Source organism: Oncorhynchus nerka, unplaced genomic scaffold (genome assembly GCF_034236695.1).
Source record: "Oncorhynchus nerka isolate Pitt River unplaced genomic scaffold, Oner_Uvic_2.0 unplaced_scaffold_1984, whole genome shotgun sequence".
NCBI lineage: Eukaryota > Metazoa > Chordata > Actinopteri > Salmoniformes > Salmonidae > Oncorhynchus > Oncorhynchus nerka.
The window spans coordinates 1-15,440 of record NW_027039343.1 but is presented as its reverse complement, the minus strand read 5'-3'; the positions used below and the strand labels follow the sequence as shown (position 1 = coordinate 15,440).

General features: G+C 42.2%; 1 long non-coding RNA gene across 1 annotated transcript; it reads left to right on the top strand.

Annotated features, from left to right (window-relative positions):
* Positions 1 to 1,191: 1,191 nt before the first annotated feature.
* On the top strand, positions 1,192 to 14,174 carry LOC135567502 (uncharacterized). The gene is made up of 3 exons (XR_010462372.1): positions 1,192 to 1,261; positions 13,266 to 13,309; positions 14,048 to 14,174. It is a non-coding gene; the product is annotated as an uncharacterized LOC135567502 (long non-coding RNA).
* The last annotated feature ends 1,266 nt before the right edge of the window (positions 14,175 to 15,440 follow it).

The window sequence follows — 15,440 nt, the reverse complement described above, 5'->3', positions numbered from 1 at the left end:
GCCCATCGTCATTGCCCTAACCCCTCCTTCACCTCTTCTATTGGCCCATCGTCATTGCCCTAACCCCTCCTTCACCCTTTCTATTGGCCCATCGTCATTGCCCTAACCCCTCCTTCACCTCTTCTATTGGCTCATCTTCATTGCCCTAACCCCTCCTTCACCTCTTCTATTGGCCCATTGTCATTGCCCTAACCCCTCCTTCACCTCTTCTATTGGCCCATTGTTATTGCCCTAACCCCTCCTTCACCTCTTCTATTGGCCCATTGTCATTGCCCTAACCCCTCCTTCACCTCTTCTATTGGCTCATCGTCATTGACCTAACCCCTCCTTCACCTCTTCTATTGGCTCATCTTCGTTGCCCTAACCCCTCCTTCACCTCTTCTATTGGCCCATTGTTATTGCCCTAACCCCTCCTTCACCTCTTCTATTGGCCCATTGTCATTGCCCTAACCCCTCCTTCACCTCTTCTATTGGCCCATCGTCATTGCCCTAACCCCTCCTTCACCTCTTCTATTGGCTCATCTTCGTTGCCCTAACCCCTCCTTCACCTCTTCTATTGGCCCATTGTCATTGCCCTAACCCCTCCTTCACCTCTTCTATTGGCCCACTGGCATTGCCCTAACCCCTCCTTCACCTCTTCTATTGGCCCATTGTCATTGCCCTAACCCCTCCTTCACCTCTTCTATTGGCCCATTGTCATTGCCCTAACCCCTCCTTCACCTCTTCTATTGGCCTACTGTCATTGCCCTAACCCGTCCTTCACCTCTTCTATTGGCCCATCGTCATTGCCCTAACTCCTCCTTCACCTCTTCTATTGGCCCATCGTCATTGCCCTAACCCCTCCTTCACCTCTTCTATTGGCCCACTGGCATTGCCCTAACCCCTCCTTCACCTCTTCTATTAGCTCATCGTCATTGCCCTAACCCCTCCTTCACCGCTTCTATTGGCCCATCGTCATTGCCCTAACCCCTCCTTCACCGCTTCTATTGGCTCATCTTCGTTGCCCTAACCCCTCCTTCACCTCTTCTATTGGCCCATTGTCATTTCCCTAACCCCTCCTTCACCTCTTCTATTGGCCCATTGTCATTGCCCTCCTTTCTTGTCCCTCCTTCCACTTTATGCTGATTATCAGAGAAATCTGATGGGCGTAATCCAGTGTGACGACACTAATCCCCAAGTTAATAATCACAGGGCTCTGCCGTCCTGCTCCACACACTGACTCCTGTGACTTTCGGCAGCGCCCGGCCTCTTCCATCCCCAGGTAAGGCTTTACCTCTTCCCCGACCAGGGAGCCGCCGATGTGGGGTACCAACTGTGACCCGTCTCCCTGACACCTAGGGGGTGGTGCATTCCAAACCCTGCTGGGGGTTTGGCAGTTCTGATGGACCCAGTGGAGTGTTGCCACCCAGTGGAGCCCAGATGAGGAAGTTTCTTTGCTCGGAGGAAGAAGTAAAAATGGATTGGTGTTGCATTAAATCTTGCTCTCATATTTTACAAGGCAGAACAGTGCCTTGTCTGCAGGTTCGATTGTTGAAAGCTGACGGTTAAATCTGATAAACAGTAGAGCTTTGATCGTGCATATCTCAACGTGGACAGGTGGGAATGTTTTAGCTTCCTTGTTGTGCCTGATTGAGGACCTGGGAATCCACTGCCTGTAGCTCTGAGTCCAGTGCTTTCAGAGCTTTGGAAGCGGAGCCCTCTAGTTGACTCAGTCACAAATCCAGGGAAGCTTTGGCTGCATGTGAAGCTCAGTCACAAATTCAGAGAAGCTTTGACTGCATGTGAAGCTCAGGATGATTTTAATAATAGCTTTGTCTATCTGAATGCACTAGATCAATTGCACACTTTGACTGGTTTTCAGACTTTTTTGCCTGACACTGTTCATACAACAACTGTGCTACAGAGTCAGTGATATCATGATCGAGTCTGGTGTTAAATTAGATACAGCCTCCTATATAAAGAGTCAGGTGTTGTATTAGATACAGTCTGCTAGCTATATAAAGAGTCTAGTGTTGTATTAGATACAGCCTGCTATATAAAGAGTCTGGTGTTATATTAGATACAGCCTGCTATATAAAGAGTCTGGTGTTGTATTAGATACAGTCTGCTAGCTATATAAAGAGTCTAGTGTTGTATTAGATACAGCCTGCTATATAAAGAGTCTAGTGTTGTACTAGATACAGCCTGCTAGCTATATATAGAGTCTAGTGTTGTACTAGATACAGCCTGCTATATAAAGAGTCTGGTGTTGTATTAGATACAGCCTGCTATATAAAGAGTCTGGTGTTGTATTAGATACAGCCTGCTATATAAAGAGTCTGGTGTTGTATTAGATACAGCCTGCTATATAAAGAGTCTGGTGTTGTATTAGATACAGCCTGCTATATAAAGAGTCTGGTGTTGTATTAGATACAGCCTGCTATATAAAGAGTCTGGTGTTGTATTAGATACAGCCTGCTATATAAAGAGTCTGGTGTTGTATTAGATACAGCCTGCTATATAAAGAGTCTGGTGTTGTATTAGATACAGCCTGCTATATAAAGAGTCTGGTGTTGTATTAGATACAGTCTGCTATATAAAGAGTCTGGTGTTGTATTAGATACAGCCTGCTATCTATATATAGAGTCTAGTGTTGTATTAGATACAGCCTGCTAGCTATATAAAGAGTCTGGTGTTGTATTAGATACAGCCTGCTAGCTATATAAAGAGTCTGGTGTTGTATTAGATACAGCCTGCTAGCTATATACAGAGTCTGGTGTTGTATTAGATACAGCCTGCTATCTATATATAGAGTCTAGTGTTGTATTAGATACAGCCTGCTAGCTATATAAAGAGTCTGGTGTTGTATTAGATACAGCCTGCTAGCTATATAAAGAGTCTGGTGTTGTATTAGATACAGCCTGCTAGCTATATACAGAGTCTGGTGTTGTATTAGATACAGTCTGCTATATAAAGAGTCTGGTGTTGTATTAGATACAGCCTGCTATCTATATATAGAGTCTAGTGTTGTATTAGATACAGCCTGCTATCTATATAAATAGTCTGGTGTTGTATTAGATACAGTCTGCTATATAAAGAGTCTGGTGTTGTATTAGATACAGCCTGCTATATAAAGAGTCTGGTGTTGTATTAGATACAGCCTGCTATATAAAGAGTCTGGTGTTGTATTAGATACAGTCTGCTATATAAAGAGTCTAGTGTTGTATTAGATACAGCCTGCTATATAAAGAGTCTGGTGTTGTATTAGATACAGCCTGCTATATAAAGAGTCTGGTGTTGTATTAGATACAGTCTGCTATATAAAGAGTCTAGTGTTGTATTAGATACAGTCTGCTATATAAAGAGTCTGGTGTTGTATTAGATACAGCCTGCTATATAAAGAGTCTGGTGTTGTATTAGATACAGCCTGCTATATAAAGAGTCTGGTGTTGTATTAGATACAGTCTGCTATATAAAGAGTCTAGTGTTGTATTAGATACAGCCTGCTATATAAAGAGTCTAGTGTTGTATTAGATACAGTCTGCTATATAAAGAGTCTGGTGTTGTATTAGATACAGCCTGCTATATATATAAAGAGTCTGGTGTTGTATTAGATACAGCCTGCTATATATATATATAGAGTCTGGTGTTGTATTAGATACAGCCTGCTATATATATAAAGAGTCTGGTGTTGTATTAGATACAGTCTGCTATATAAAGAGTCTAGTGTTGTATTAGATACAGCCTGCTATATATATAAAGAGTCTGGTGTTGTATTAGATACAGCCTGCTATATATATATAGAGTCTGGTGTTGTATTAGATACAGCCTGCTATATATATAAAGAGTCTGGTGTTGTATTAGATACAGCCTGCTATATATATATAGAGTCTGGTGTTGTATTAGATACAGCCTGCTATATATATAAAGAGTCTGGTGTTGTATTAGATACAGCCTGCTATATATATAAAGAGTCTGGTGTTGTATTAGATACAGCCTGCTATATATATATAGAGTCTGGTGTTGTATTAGATACAGCCTGCTATATATATAAAGAGTCTGGTGTTGTATTAGATACAGCCTGCTATATATATAAAGAGTCTGGTGTTGTATTAGATACAGCCTGCTATATATATAAAGAGTCTGGTGTTGTATTAGATACAGCCTGCTATATATATAAAGAGTCTGGTGTTGTATTAGATACAGCCTGCTATATATATAAAGAGTCTGGTGTTATATTAGATACAGCCTGCTATATATATAAAGAGTCTGGTGTTGTATTAGATACAGTCTGCTATCTATATAAAGAGTCTGGTGTTATATTAGATACAGTCTGCTAGCTATATAAAGAGTCTGGTGTTGTATTAGATACAGCCTGCTAGCTATATAAAGAGTCTGGTGTTGTATTAGATACAGCCTGCTATATAAAGAGTCTGGTGTTGTATTAGATACAGCCTGCTATATATATAAAGAGTCTGGTGTTGTATTAGATACAGCCTGCTATATAAAGAGTCTGGTGTTGTATTAGATACAGCCTGCTATATAAAGAGTCTGGTGTTGTATTAGATACAGCCTGCTATATAAAGAGTCTGGTGTTGTATTAGATACAGCCTGCTATATATATAAAGAGTCTGGTGTTGTATTAGATACAGCCTGCTATATAAAGAGTCTGGTGTTGTATTAGATACAGCCTGCTATATATATAAAGAGTCTGGTGTTGTATTAGATACAGCCTGCTATATAAAGAGTCTAGTGTTGTATTAGATACAGCCTGCTATATAAAGAGTCTGGTGTTGTATTAGATACAGTCTGCTAGCTATATAAAGAGTCTGGTGTTGTATTAGATACAGCCTGCTATCTATATAAAGAGTCTAGTGTTGTATTAGATACAGTCTGCTATATATATAAAGAGTCTGGTGTTGTATTAGATACAGCCTGCTATCTATATAAAGAGTCTAGTGTTGTATTAGATACAGCCTGCTATATATAGAGTCTGGTGTTGTATTAGATACAGTCTGCTATATATATAAAGAGTCTGGTGTTGTATTAGATACAGCCTGCTATATAAAGAGTCTAGTGTTGTATTAGATACAGTCTGCTATATAAAGAGTCTAGTGTTGTATTAGATACAGCCTGCTATATAAAGAGTCTGGTGTTGTATTAGATACAGCCTGCTATATAAAGAGTCTGGTGTTGTATTAGATACAGTCTGCTATATAAAGAGTCTAGTGTTGTATTAGATACAGTCTGCTATATAAAGAGTCTGGTGTTGTATTAGATACAGCCTGCTATATAAAGAGTCTGGTGTTGTATTAGATACAGCCTGCTATATAAAGAGTCTGGTGTTGTATTAGATACAGTCTGCTATATAAAGAGTCTAGTGTTGTATTAGATACAGCCTGCTATATAAAGAGTCTAGTGTTGTATTAGATACAGTCTGCTATATAAAGAGTCTGGTGTTGTATTAGATACAGCCTGCTATATATATAAAGAGTCTGGTGTTGTATTAGATACAGCCTGCTATATATATATAGAGTCTGGTGTTGTATTAGATACAGCCTGCTATATATATAAAGAGTCTGGTGTTGTATTAGATACAGTCTGCTATATAAAGAGTCTAGTGTTGTATTAGATACAGCCTGCTATATATATAAAGAGTCTGGTATATATATATATAGAGTCTGGTGTTGTATTAGATACAGCCTGCTATATATATATCTGGTGTTGTATTAGAGTCTGTCTGTGTTGTATTAGATACAGCCTGCTATATATATAAAGAGTCTGGTGTTGTATTAGATACAGCCTGCTATATATATAAAGAGTCTGGTGTTGTATTAGATACAGCCTGCTATATATATAAAGAGTCTGGTGTTGTATTAGATACAGCCTGCTATATATATATAAGAGTCTGGTGTTGTATTAGATACAGCCTGCTATATATATAAAGAGTCTGGTGTTGTATTAGATACAGCCTGCTATATATATAAAGAGTCTGGTGTTGTATTAGATACAGCCTGCTATATATATAAAGAGTCTGGTGTTGTATTAGATACAGCCTGCTATATATATAAAGAGTCTGGTGTTGTATTAGATACAGCCTGCTATATATATAAAGAGTCTGGTGTTATATTAGATACAGCCTGCTATATATAAAGAGTCTGGTGTTGTATCAGTCTGCTATAAAGAGTCTGGTGTTATATTAGATACAGTCTGCTAGCTATATAAAGAGTCTGGTGTTGTATTAGATACAGCCTGCTAGCTATATAAAGAGTCTGGTGTTGTATTAGATACAGCCTGCTATATAAAGAGTCTGGTGTTGTATTAGATACAGCCTGCTATATATATAAAGAGTCTGGTGTTGTATTAGATACAGCCTGCTATATAAAGAGTCTGGTGTTGTATTAGATACAGCCTGCTATATAAAGAGTCTGGTGTTGTATTAGATACAGCCTGCTATATAAAGAGTCTAGTGTTGTATTAGATACAGCCTGCTATATAAAGAGTCTGGTGTTGTATTAGATACAGTCTGCTAGCTATATAAAGAGTCTGGTGTTGTATTAGATACAGCCTGCTATCTATATAAAGAGTCTAGTGTTGTATTAGATACAGTCTGCTATATATATAAAGAGTCTGGTGTTGTATTAGATACAGCCTGCTATCTATATAAAGAGTCTAGTGTTGTATTAGATACAGCCTGCTATATATAGAGTCTGGTGTTGTATTAGATACAGTCTGCTATATATATAAAGAGTCTGGTGTTGTATTAGATACAGCCTGCTATATAAAGAGTCTAGTGTTGTATTAGATACAGCCTGCTATATATAGAGTCTAGTGTTGTATTAGATACAGCCTGCTATATAAAGAGTCTAGTGTTGTATTAGATACAGCCTGCTATCTATATAAAGAGTCTAGTGTTGTATTAGATACAGCCTGCTATATATAGAGTCTGGTGTTGTATTAGATACAGTCTGCTATATAAAGAGTCTGGTGTTGTATTAGATACAGCCTGCTATCTATATATAGAGTCTGGTGTTGTATTAGATACAGCCTGCTATATAAAGAGTCTGGTGTTGTATTAGATACAGTCTGCTAGCTATATAAAGAGTCTAGTGTTGTATTAGATACAGCCTGCTATATATAGAGTCTGGTGTTGTATTAGATACAGCCTGCTATATAAAGAGTCTAGTGTTGTATTAGATACAGCCTGCTATATAAAGAGTCTGGTGTTATATTAGATACAGTCTGCTATATATAGAGTCTAGTGTTGTACTAGATACAGCCTGCTATATAAAGAGTCTAGTGTTGTATTAGATACAGCCTGCTATATATAGAGTCTGGTGTTGTATTAGATACAGCCTGCTAGCTATATATAGAGTCTGGTGTTGTATTAGATACAGCCTGCTATATAAAGAGTCTGGTGTTATATTAGATACAGTCTGCTATATAAAGAGTCTGGTGTTATATTAGATACAGTCTGCTATATAAAGAGTCTGGTGTTGTATTAGATACAGCCTGCTAGCTATATATAGAGTCTGGTGTTGTATTAGATACAGTCTGCTATATATAGAGTCTGGTGTTGTATTAGATACAGCCTGCTAGCTATATAAAGAGTCTGGTGTTGTATTAGATACAGTCTGCTATATATAGAGTCTGGTGTTGTATTAGATACAGCCTGCTATCTATATAAAGAGTCTGGTGTTGTATTAGATACAGCCTGCTAGCTATATATAGAGTCTAGTGTTGTATTAGATACAGCCTGCTATATAAAGAGTCTAGTGTTGTACTAGATACAGCCTGCTATATAAAGAGTCTAGTGTTGTATTAGATACAGCCTGCTATATATAGAGTCTAGTGTTGTATTAGATACAGCCTGCTATATATAGAGTCTAGTGTTGTATTAGATACAGCCTGCTATATATAGAGTCTGGTGTTGTATTAGATACAGCCTGCTATATAAAGAGTCTAGTGTTGTATTAGATACAGCCTGCTATATATAGAGTCTAGTGTTGTACTAGATACAGCCTGCTATATATAGAGTCTAGTGTTGTATTAGATACAGTCTGCTATATAAAGAGTCTAGTGTTGTATTAGATACAGCCTGCTATATAAAGAGTCTAGTGTTGTATTAGATACAGCCTGCTAGCTATATATAGAGTCTGGTGTTGTATTAGATACAGCCTGCTATATAAAGAGTCTGGTGTTATATTAGATACAGTCTGCTATATAAAGAGTCTGGTGTTATATTAGATACAGTCTGCTATATAAAGAGTCTGGTGTTGTATTAGATACAGCCTGCTAGCTATATATAGAGTCTGGTGTTGTATTAGATACAGCCTGCTATATAAAGAGTCTGGTGTTATATTAGATACAGTCTGCTATATAAAGAGTCTGGTGTTATATTAGATACAGTCTGCTATATAAAGAGTCTGGTGTTGTATTAGATACAGCCTGCTAGCTATATATAGAGTCTGGTGTTGTATTAGATACAGCCTGCTAGCTATATATAGAGTCTGGTGTTGTATTAGATACAGCCTGCTATATAAAGAGTCTGGTGTTATATTAGATACAGTCTGCTATATAAAGAGTCTGGTGTTATATTAGATACAGCCTGCTAGCTATATAAAGAGTCTGGTGTTGTATTAGATACAGTCTGCTATATATAGAGTCTGGTGTTGTATTAGATACAGCCTGCTATATAAAGAGTCTAGTGTTGTATTAGATACAGCCTGCTATATAAAGAGTCTGGTGTTGTATTAGATACAGCCTGCTAGCTATATATAGAGTCTAGTGTTGTATTAGATACAGCCTGCTATCTATATATAGAGTCTAGTGTTGTATTAGATACAGCCTGCTATATAAAGAGTATGGTGTTATATTAGATACAGCCTGCTAGCTATATAAACATTTACATTTACATTTAAGTCATTTAGCAGACGCTCTTATCCAGAGCGACTTACAAATTGGTGCTTTCACCTTATGACATCCAGTGGAACAGCCACTTTACAATAGTGCATCTAGGTCTTTTAAGGGGGTGAGAAGGATTACTTTATCCTATCCTAGGTATTCCTTAAAGTGGTGGGGTTTCAGGTGTCTCCGGAAGGTGGTGATTGACTCCGCTGTCCTGGCGTCGTGAGGGAGTTTGTTCCACCATTGGGGGGCCAGAGCAGCGAACAGTTTTGACTGGGCTGAGCGGGAACTGTACTTCCTCAGTGGTAGGGAGGCGAGCAGGCCAGAGGTGGATGAACGCAGTGCCCTTGTTTGGGTGTAGGGTCTGATCAGAGCCTGGAGGTACTGAGGTGCCGTTCCCCTCACAGCTCCGTAGGCAAGCACCATGGTCTTGTAGCGGATGCGAGCTTCAACTGGAAGCCAGTGGAGAGAGCGGAGGAGCGGGTGACGTGAGAGAACTTGGGAAGGTTGAACACCAGACGGGCTGCGCGTTCTGGATGAGTTGTAGGGGTTTAATGGCACAGGCAGGGAGCCCAGCCAACAGCGAGTTGCAGTAATCCAGACGGGAGATGACAAGTGCCTGGATTAGGACCTGCGCCGCTTCCTGTGTGAGGCAGGGTCGTACTCTGCGGATGTTGTAGAGCATGAACCTACAGGAACGGGCCACCGCCTTGATGTTATTTGAGAACGACAGGGTGTTGTCCAGGATCACGCCAAGGTTCTTAGCGCTCTGGGACGAGGACACAATGGAGTTGTCAACCGTGATGGCGAGATCATGGAACGGGCAGTCCTTCCCGGGAGGAAGAGCAGCTCCGTCTTGCAGAGGTTCAGCTTGAGGTGATGATCCGTCATCCACACTGATATGTCTGCCAGACATGCAGAGATGCGATTCGCCACCTGGTCGTCAGAAGGGGGAAAGGAGAAGATTAATTGTGTGTCGTCTGCATAGCAATGATAGGAGAGACCATGTGAGGTTATGACAGAGCCAAGTGACTTGGTGTATAGCGAGAATAGGAGAGGGCCTAGAACAGAGCCCTGGGGGACACCAGTGGTGAGAGCACGTGGTGAGGAGACGGATTCTCGCCACGCCACCTGGTAGGAGCGACCTGTCAGGTAGGACGCAATCCAAGCGTGGGCCGCGCCGAGATGCCCAACTCGGAGAGGGTGGAGAGGAGGATCTGATGGTTCACAGTATCGAAGGCAGCCGATAGGTCTAGAAGGATGAGAGCAGAGGAGAGAGAGTTAGCTTTAGCAGTGCGGGAGCGCTCCGTGATACAGAGAAGAGCAGTCTCAGTTGAATGACTAGTCTTGAAACCTGACTGATTTGGATCAAGAAGGTCATTCTGAGAGAGATAGCGGGAGAGCTGGCCAAGGACGGCACGTTCAAGAGTTTTGGAGAGAAAAGAAAGAAGGGATACTGGTCTGTAGTTGTTGACATCGGAGGGATCGAGTGTAGGTTTTTTCAGAAGGGGTGCAACTCTCGCTCTCTTGAAGACGGGAGGGACGAGCTAGCGGTCAGGGATGAGTTGATGAGCGAGGTAAGGGAGAAGGTCACCGGAGATGGTCTGGAGAAGAGAGGAGGGGATAGGGTCAAGGGGCAGGTTGTTGGGCGGCCGGCCGTCACAAGACGCGAGATGTCATCTGGAGAGAGAGGGGAGAAAGAGGTCAGAGCACAGGGTAGGGCAGTGTGAGCAGAACCAGCGGTGTCGCTTGACTTAGCAAACGAGGATCGGATGTCGCGACCTTCTTTTCAAAATGGTTGACGAAGTCATCTGCAGAGAGGGAGGAGGGGGGGAGGGGGAGGAGGATTCAAGAGGGAGGAGAAGGTGGCAAAGAGCTTCCTAGGGTTAGAGGCAGATGCTTGGAATTTAGAGTGGTAGAAAGTGGCTTTAGCAGCAGAGACAGAGGAGGAAAATGTAGAGAGGAGGGAGTGAAAGGATGCCAGGTTCGCAGGGAGGCGAAGTTTTCCTCCATTTCCGCCGGCTGCCCGGAGCCCTGTTCTGTGAGCTCGCAATGAGTCGTCGAGCCACGGAGCGGGAGGGGAGGACCGAGCCGGCCTGGAGGATAGGGGACATAGAGAGTCAAAGGATGCAGAAAGGGAGGAGAGGAGGGTTGAGGAGGCAGAATCAGGAGATAGGTTGGAGAAGGTTTGAGCAGAGGGAAGAGATGATAGGATGGAAGAGGAGAGAGAAGGGGGAGAGAGAGCGAAGGTTGGGACGGCGCGATACCATCCGAGTAGGGGCAGTGGGAAGTGTTGGATGAGAGCGAGAGGGAAAAGGATACAAGGTAGTGGTCGGAGACTTGGAGGGGAGTTGCAATGAGGTTAGTGGAGGAACAGCATCTAGTAAAGATGAGGTCGAGCGTATTGCCTGCCTTGTGAGTAGGGGGGAAGGTGAGAGGGTGAGGTCAAAAGAGGAGAGGAGTGGAAAGAAGGAGGCAGAGAGGAATGAGTCAAAGGTAGACGTGGGGAGGTTAAAGTCGCCCAGAACTGTGCGAGGTGAGCCGTCCTCAGGAAAGGAGCTTATCAAGGCATCAAGCCTATTGATGAACTCTCCGAGGGAACCTGGAGGGCGATAAATGATAAGGATGTTAAGCTTGAAAGGGCTGGTAACTGTGACAGCATGGAATTCAAAGGAGGCGATAGACAGATGGGTAAGGGGAGAAAGAGAGAATGACCACTTGGGAGAGATGAGGATCCCGGTGCCACCACCCCGCTGACCAGAAGCTCGGGTGTGCGAGAGCACGGGGCGGACGAAGAGAGAGCAGTAGGAGTAGCGGTGTTGTCTGTGGTGATCCATGTTTCCGTCAGAGCCAAGAAGTCGAGGGACTGGAGGGAGGCATAGGCTGAGATGAACTCTGCCTTGTTGGCCGCAGATCGGCAGTTCCAGAGGTTACCGGGAGACCTGAACTCCACGTGGGTCGTGCGCGCTGGGACCACCAGATTAGGTGGCTGCGGCCATGCGGTGGAGCGTTTGTATGGTCTGTGCAGAGAGGAGAGAACAGGGATAGACAGACACATAGTTGACAGGCTAGAGAAGAGGCTACGCTAATGCAGAGGAGATTGAATGACAAGTGGACTACACGCCTCGAATGTTCAGAAAGCTGTTTACGTAGCAAGAATCTAATTAACTAAAATGATTAAAATGATACAGTACTGCTGAGGTAGGCTAGCTGCGTTGTTGACACTACCCTAATCAAGTCATTCCGTTGAGTGTGAAGTTTCTACAATGCTGCTTTTCGGGGGCAAGCTGGCTAGCTAGCAGTGTTGGTTACGTTACGCTTGCTAGGAGAACGACAATAGCTGGCTAGCTAACCTAGAAAATCGCTCTAGACTACACAATTATCTTTGAAACAAAGACGGCTATGTAGCTAGCTATGTAGCTAGCTACGATCAAACAAATCACACCGTTGGGACTGTAATGAAATGAAATATGATACTACCTGTGGAGCGAAGCGGTCTGGTGTTGTATTAGATACAGCCTGCTATCTATATATAGAGTCTGGTGTTGTATTAGATACAGCCTGCTATATAAAGAGTCTGGTGTTGTATTAGATACAGTCTGCTATATAAAGAGTCTAGTGTTGTATTAGATACAGCCTGCTATATAAAGAGTCTGGTGTTGTATTAGATACAGCCTGCTATATAAAGAGTCTAGTGTTGTATTAGATACAGCCTGCTAGCTATATAAAGAGTCTGGTGTTGTATTAGATACAGTCTGCTATATAAAGAGTCTAGTGTTGTATTAGATACAGCCTGCTAGCTATATAAAGAGTCTGGTGTTGTATTAGATACAGCCTGCTAGCTATATAAAGAGTCTGGTGTTGTATTAGATACAGCCTGCTATATAAAGAGTCTGGTGTTGTATTACATACAGCCTGCTAGCTATATAAAGAGTCTGGTGTTGTATTACATACAGCCTGCTATATAAAGAGTCTGGTGTTATATTAGATACAAGATAGGCCTCAAATTGCATCCAATTCACTATGTAGTGAGATATTTCTGACCAAGTCCCATAAGGCTCTGGTCAAAAGTAGTGCACTATTTAGGGAATATGGTGCCATTTGGGACACATAGAATTCGAAAACGTAGATACGTTTTGTTGGCAGCTGGATCAAAACATGTACTTCAGGGGAATAATCTTGAAATGGAGGTAACCTAAAAATAGAAGGAGAATGAGATGGAAAGAAAAAGGTGTAGGAGCTGAAGTGTAACAAATGCTGAGGGGGTTGAGATGGAGCGTAAGCCTGGGGCACAATCAATTCTTTGTTTTATTTTTTCAAGCTGTCCTGGAATCCAATGTTCTCCAACCGTGAATAATCAAATCCATCTTATTTTCCAGTGAGTACGTAGCGGCTCTAAACAACTGAAGAAATGGCTGTCGTGGTAAGTACATCGAAGCTCCTCTCTTGGTGTGCAACAGGCTTACATGCCCCACTGCAATAATTCAAACACATTCAGTGGCGTTTGTATTGCAGATCAATGTCAAAAGTATCAAGTCTGATGAATGTAGATACATGTTGAGTTTAAGAGTCAGTTCTGACATGTTCTGTTCAGGTGGTTATTTTTCATCCATTGCAGAGCAGAAACAATCTACCATCAAGGTCCTTAGGAGGATGCAATCCACAATAGATACTCTTACTACGTCATTATGTTCTTCCTTCGCGTTCCACATCATGGTTAGTCAAACAGCAGAAACAGAATGACACTCAAAATGGCCGCCAGAAAAGCCCGACCGTCAGGGAACGTTGACTTGAACGGGGATATCTGTTCTATAGATTGTGTTTCTAGGACTCCAACACCACATAACGTCCTGTGCCATGGACAATGGCAGTTCCACATTTCTCAGGCACATTAGCACTGGGTGCCGTCAATCGCTAGCATTAACCCCTAATCACAGATCTCAGTCACAGGTTTACCAGGCTTTGCTGCGCTCATGTGAGGGAGATTAGCCAATGCTAACACTGAAGCCCATTGATACAGGCCTCCTTTTGGATTGAGTTTTTGGGCGTACGCCCTGGATTAAACTAGGTTTAAACCTCATTTTTGTAAGGTAGCCTTGTGAGCAAATGGTGTTTTTGTTGGCAAGTCATGATTCTCATTATCCCCCCTCTCTCTACCCAGAGTGGAACGTTCCGTATGGTATCAGAGGAGGAGCAGGCTCTCAGGGCCAAGCTGGAGCGCCTCACGGTCAAGGACCACGGTCCCGTGTTCGGACTCTGCGCCAAGTTGCCTGACCACACAGTGCAGAAGGTCTGTGGTCACTGTCTCACACAAGCCTCACGCTGTAGATTCACTTCACATCTTAAGCCCTACCACAAACTCAAGTGCAACCACAAATCAAATCACATACAACTAGTGTAGACATTACAGTGAAATAATTTACACGAGGAATAAAATTAAATACCAAAGAATGGAAATATATATACAGGGAGTAGCAGTACCAGGTACTTGAGGTAGATATGTTCATGAAGGTAAAGTGACCAGGCATCAGGATAGATTATAATAAGGTATTTGAGGTAGATATGTACATGAAGGCAAGGTTAAGTGACTAGGCATCAGGATAGATAATAATAAGGTACTTGAGGTAGATATGTACATGAAGGTAAAGTGACCAGGCATCAGAATAGATAATAATAAGGTATTTGAGGTAGATATGTACATGAAGGCAGGGTAAAGTGAATAGACAGGATAGATAATAATAAGAGTATAAAGAACAGAGTAGCAGCAGCAAATGATGAGCGTAAAAGTGTGTGTGTGTGTGTAATGTGTATGTATGTGTGTTTGTGTTGTGTCAGTGTGTGTTATGTGTGTGCGTATGTAGTGTATGTGAACGTGTTTGGGTTTTGTGTGGGAGTGTCAATGTAGTGTGTGTGTGAATGTGTATATGGTTTGTATACAGTGCATTCGGAAAGTATTCAGACCCCTTGATTTTTTCCACATTTTGTTGCGTTACAGCCTAATTCTAAAATGGATTAAATAGCTTTTTCCCCCCTCATCAATCTACACACACTTCTGCGTTGTCTTGGCTGTGTGCTTGGGTTTGTTGTCCTGTTGGAAGGTGAACCTTCGCCCCAGTCTGAGGTCCTGAGCGCTCTGGAGCAGATTCATCAAGTATCTCTCTGCATTTTGCTCCGTTCATCTTTCCCTCAATCCTGACTAGTCTCCCAGTCCCTGCCGCTGAAAAACATCCCACAGCATGATGCTGCCACCACCATGCTTCACTGTAGGGATGGTGCCCAGTATCCTCCAGACGTGACACTTGGCATTCAGGCCAAACAGTTCAATCTTGGTTTAATCAGACCAGTGAATATTGTTTCTCATGGTCTGAGAGTCCTTTAGGTACATTTTGGCAAATTCCAAGCGGGCTGTCATGTGCTTTTTACTGAGGAATGGCCTCCAATCAAGTTGTAGAAACATCTCAAGGATGATCAAGCCTGTTTTCGCTTTGTCATTATGTGGTATTGTGTGTAGATTGCTGAGGAAATAGTTTTATTTAATTCATTTGAATAAGGCT